This window comes from Halyomorpha halys, unplaced genomic scaffold, assembly GCF_000696795.3.
Source record: "Halyomorpha halys isolate HHAL.00 unplaced genomic scaffold, Hhal_1.1 Scaffold578.1, whole genome shotgun sequence".
NCBI classification, from domain to species: Eukaryota; Metazoa; Arthropoda; class Insecta; order Hemiptera; family Pentatomidae; genus Halyomorpha; species Halyomorpha halys.
In genome coordinates this window covers 256859-262912 of record NW_027106404.1, presented here as the reverse complement: position 1 = coordinate 262912, position 6054 = coordinate 256859, and the positions used below count along the sequence as shown (strand labels likewise).

At 26.1% G+C, this 6054-nt stretch overlaps 1 protein-coding gene across 2 annotated transcripts in view; it reads left to right on the top strand.

Annotated features, from left to right (window-relative positions):
• The window catches only part of LOC106684415 (serine-rich adhesin for platelets), a gene marked incomplete at its 3' end in the record, with an annotated part of 80678 nt that overhangs the window by 24178 nt on the left and 50446 nt on the right, over positions 1–6054 (top strand). The window contains 1 exon segment of one of the 2 annotated variants that reach the window (XM_014426490.3): positions 4542–4682. 2 annotated transcript variants of the gene reach the window in all.

Sequence of the window (6054 nt, the reverse complement as noted above, 5' to 3'; positions counted from 1 at the left end):
CATTGATCTGTTCTAATAATCTTTTAGAATATAAGGTCCAGATTACATGAATGAAAAAGTTGTGAAATTTTCGTAATCAATTAAATACATTTTTTCTGAAATAGTGTTTTTTTTTTATAATGAAAAATAATACTTTATGCAAAAAATAAAAAAATAATGGGACCAACTCTCATTTTACAAATTATAAAACTGTACATTTGATTGTACGACTCGCTGCTCAAATTGTATAACTGTAATTTTGTAATAATAAAATCTAGATGATTTGATGCAGATAAACTTCTTCATTCATTTTTTGCAAACTGATCTTTATTAGTAAAACTCAATTTTTTAAACAGCCCGTTTTTATTATCCCACCTTATATGTAAAATAAAATATTACACGGTGGTCACTAAAAATGTTTTCATATAATAGAGAGATGTTTTCATATAATGACCGATTCCCACAAAAATTAGTAAATTGATAGAGAGTATGAAATTAATTTCCAAAATAGAAATTTTAGGTCTTTCCTGAAAGAAATAGTAGCTACATTATATATTTTTAAAATGCTTGTTTTATATGTTTTAAAGATAAAAATGTTGCAATTGTCAATTAATTAAATAAAAAAATTTAAAAAATAGTTCAAGAAATTGGAAACAACACTTTCAATATTTTAAGCCTAACTCTAATTTATGAAAAATATGGAGAAATTTTTATTTTCCTTTTTATAGTTAACTTTGATATTTTATTAACTTGAATTTTAATAATAAAATAAATACGAATTTAGACCAAAATACACTTTCAAATAAATCAATTATATCAATATTTGTAAAATTTTATATCTTCGAATTAATTAGTTTAAAAAATTCACTATTGGCACCATCACATAGAATTTAAGTCACAAGTGAGCTTTTTTCTCTAAATTATAAAACAAATAATTATTTAATAACTAATAAAGAAAAAGTTACTCCTATGATTTCTATTTGAAATTAAGTCGATATGAATTTGATATAGGATTTCTTAAAGCACGTTAGATCCATAAGTTTTAAATAGATTCTGAGTTCTTTTTATAAGAGCAAAATTTATTTTTTGCAATTTACAATAAAAAATAAAGTAAGGTATTAAATTCTTATTACATTACCGTGTCATGTGAAGAGACCTAATATTGGTAGCATTTGTTACGTTTGAGGGCCTCCGAACCAGATTCTACTCAGGCGCACAAAATTGAGCAGAAAAGATTAGAAACAAGTTTTAAAAAAAATATTTTTTAGTTACTAGATGGGCATGGTAGGTTTTGCATGTTTATTATTACAATTCAATTAATTTTTTTTTAACAATTGATAATATGGGGTTTCGCTCTTGCGTAAAAAAACACCCCCCCAACGATTTACATAGTTATAACTTTTGAATAATTTCAATTAATAAAAATTAATTAGTAGAAAATAATATATCTAAGGAATAAGAGTAATAAATAGGTAATTGAAGCATGAAAGAAATATTTATAGTGTTAATAAATTAATTAAGAGACTTAAAATAATAATAATTAATATAAATAAACACCGAATTCATAGAACATCTTGCATTAGTTTAACAAGAAAATAAACAAACAGATATCTGATGGATTTTGGATTCTAAGAATTGGGAAAGTGTAGATTTTATTAATAATATTTTTTAGAGTTTTGACAACGATCAATACTACGATTTTATGACAGTACATTAATCCTTATTTAGACAAAATACTCAGTATTTTTATATTTATTTTATCTTATTTTTTTACTGTTTAAATGATGAATGAGCTCATTTCTAATACCTACTGATAAAGGTTTATATGTTTCTTCGAAACAGGAGATTTTAATTTATTATATCAATAAAGATATAATTGAAGCCAAGTACTTGCAAATACTTTTTTAAAACAGCCTCAAGATAGTTTAATGATCCCTTCCCTTAACTCCTGAGTTCTGGAGGCAATGAACCAGAAATGAACTTGAGAATAATTACGGAATAGAAAATTTATAGCCTGGCTATAAAAATAAAAAAGAAGCGATTAGTTAAGATGGTTTCAGTCTCAGCACTTAGCAAACCCTAGAATGGCTTAAGGAGGATTTTATGAGCATGATATTTATGTCATAAATCAATCTTATGTACGCTTAATTGCTCAATAATTAACTGGCAAATAATAAAACTGACAATGAACTACTATTGCCAGTTATTGACTAATTATTATTGATAATTATTTATTTACTTAAGAAGACATCTTAATAAGATGCTATGTTAATAGTCAATTTGTCTAATCTTAAGAAAACAAAATGTGATGTCATCATTCATTTTAAATTATATTCAGATATGTATTTATTTATGGGGCAACCCCCGTACAGAGTTAGCCTGTACGATATATAGTTCATACATTTTCCACCTTCCTCACGGTAAAAAGAAGGTCTATTTTTTTTTTTCTCGTACCCTCCTGTAAAGATTTTAATGGGTATTAGGTACGTACATATAGGAGGTATGTTATATGTATAGCTGGGTGTGAAGGGTACCTTGGATTGCCTTTTGGCATTATAAGGTCTAGTAGTAAAAAGAAAGTCACTAAAGATTTAACAATATATAAGAAATATAAACTACACAATATATTGAGAAGATGATAGCGACACTCTTATAAGATAAAAAGTAGATAATATGGTTTTTGACGGCATAGTAAAAAAAATTAATAATGTTTATATTATTATCAGGATTAATTTTTAATTTTAAAAACTGAGATTTTGAATCTAGGTACCAACAGAAGGAAACCGCTAGCCGCCATAATGGTTTCATATGCGACGTCATTTAGACATAAAAAAACAACAATGGTTTAGCGATTCATACTTTTTAGCTGTTTTTGAATTATTACGTATTATTTCATAATTTTGTATCGAACATAATTATCCACATCGTTTTCCAACTGACAGGCAAAATCATTAGGTTTTTAGTTACTTTAAAAGTAGTCTTTCGAAACAAATATAACCTCTAACTAATTCTAATTGGAATTAGTTTCTTGCATTATTCATACATCGAAGTGACCTTCAAATATAATCTATTTAGATCCGATAATAATTTTGGATCCCTTCTAACCAGCCTCAACCAAATGTTTCTAGTTTTAACATTTTTTGGCATTTGTATAGTGTCAGAACACATACCAAAATAAATTCCATAATAATTTGCATTATTTAGTTAGGTAGTAGTGGTTACTCTCTTTTGGTTTCGTTTTATATCTTGGTAATGCAAATCTCGGAGATTCGTGTTATATATGGCTCTATATTCATACAGCACCTTCGTATATGAGAATCTTTCTTTTGTGTGAGTCTCTCTTAAAAATAATTTTTACTAACTTCATAATATAATCTAGAAATAATACTATGATCGTTTCTTTGTCTGTAAATAAATAAACATTGCGTCTCCTCTGTATAACGTTCAAAATTATATAAGTAAAAAAAAAAATTGAAAACCAAATAACAACTGACATGTGTCTTCTCATTTTTTAATAATACAGTTCCGCCACGAATCCTTGGTAAAGCACTTCACATATTTTCCTTTGTCCGTCTCACAATAAAATAATTTCTCATAATTGTACTGCTACAATTTCTAAATTATTGAACTCAGACTGATAAAAAAATTGAATTTATTAGTTATTTCATATTTCCTGAAATATCCATTTTATATAACTTACACACAGATAGACTTATGTGTATATAGTACAAGAGTCCGATAGAAAAAGTTATTTCTCTCCAATTTTTTATTACTTTAATTAAAACTACGTATAATCGTCAAAATTGATGAGTCTACCAATTATAATTAGAGAGAATAGAAAATGGCGTCTGTTTATAAATGTTAAAAAAAAATTAATTTTTCATTAGGAGCTTCATATCGTTAAAACTACCTACGACACTAGAAAACCTAATATAACATTAACATCACTTAAAGTAGAGTAAATTTACTACAATATGAGCTCGTAGTGGTGTTTAAGTTCAATGGTTTCAAAGATACAGTTTTTTTTATATGCAGCATTTCATAAAAAATCTATTTTAAAATTTGTAGTTTTACGTAATTTATTTTGGGAAATCCATATCACAGCAGCCATAATATGTCAATTAGCACTCAAATTAAAGCTAATTTAATGTAATATAAAGTAGTTTATTAGATTTATCTTCCTATGAGTACTAGTTTTCATATTTGCTAATAGGAAAAAAAAATTATTTAACGATTTGAAACAACCACCATTTTTTAGGATCAATTTAAATTAAAAATCAGTGAATTTTTTTTTTTAGATTTTCTTTGTCTATGGTAATATCTTTTCTATTTAAAATTTATACAGAAAATTTGATGAACCATGGAGGAATGGGTTAGACACCCAGATTCTCTTTTAGTGAGTGTTGTAAGGCCTGGATCATTAGTATTTCATCTTCTTTATCATCCTCTTCTTCCTCCTTTACCTTTAATTTCTTCTACCTGTTTAATACTATACCCTCTCCCCCCCCTCCACAACCTCCTTAGGATCTTCCCTTCCTCTATCCTCCTCATTCCTCAGTCTTAGCTCAGACTTGTTCAGTGCGTCCTGTGCCAGGATCTCTTCGTTCTGTTGCTACCGGCTCTTGCTGTGGCGTCTGCTTCTCTTTGACTTAATCAGTCTGCATACTTTACTTCTTTCTAACTACTTCTGTTGTTTCTAACAGGTATGTTCTGATCTATTTAATTTTTATTTTTAAATAAACATTATTCTATTTAACATACTCGGAAGATGTTGCCTATATTCATTTCGGTTATGCTAAAGAATTTCTTTTATTGGATTTAATGTTTATATTATTGCTAATATAAGCATGGATGACTGATATTGTTGCGTTTGTGAGGACCAAAAATACAATTATTTTATTTTTAAAATCTTTAGAAGTATTCTCATAAAATATTTCGTAAAAAAATAAATTGAACATAAATGAAGAGTTTTCTGCCTATAGTTAATTTATCTACTTCTGAATTTTTTTTCATTTTTCAGAAAAACGGTCAAAAGTATTTTGACAAAAAAAATGTTTACACCAAAAACATATTCAGTCAAAATATAACTAGTCTACATGAGATATTTCAGAATATACAATTGTCAAAAGTAAATTAAATTTGGTAAAAAACATCTCAAGTGATTATGGTGAGTTTCAGCTCTGCATATAAAATTATGTTGTAAACTAAATACTTCAATTTTACCGAAAACTATGCTAAATACTACAAATTAAATTTTGAGAGAATTTTGTATTTCCATGAAATTCTTAGACCTAGTTTATGGTATTGAATGAATAAATGATTTTGATTAGATTCTAACGTGCATGTAAAATTGCTTTTAACTTTTAAATATTTTATCATTTTGGTAAAGTTATTTTGTAATATGTAGGTATTTTATTTATAAAGTTGATAAATAATTGAACAGAGTATGTATCTTAATTGTCTAGTTATTTTATTCAATTTTAATTTGTTTTCTTTGTGAAATTAATACCAGTAAAATGTTGTGAATTATATTTTGTCACAATCGAGTATTTCCTTTTTTTATTTATTTTATGATACCTTTGTTTTTGTTTATTTTTTTGTTGGCTCCCATGTCGTGAGTTTTATAGAATAAGAAATGTTTTCATTGTTATCAATTCATTTATTATGCAGGTAATGTACACGATAATGTATGTCTATCAAATTATTTTATATTTATCAAAATCAGTGAAAAAAAAATCTATTTGCATTTTAGTTTTAGTACAATTTAATGTATTTATAAAAAAAAAATCCTGAAAGTCAATATTTTTATTCAAAAACATTTTTTACGCAGTTTTTTACGATAAACAATAATTTCCCAAAAATACAAGTTAAGGAAAAACGATCTAGATAATATAAAGGTTTAGTGAAAAAAGTACTTGAAGATAAAATTTAATACATTTAGCAATATAATCAATTTTTTATTTTATTTTAGTTTTAATTTATTTTTGAAAATATAACAAATAGTAACGTAATAGCTCTATTAGAGCTCATGTATTAGCAGATTTACTTTAAATGATTCTATCTTACGTCTTCTAG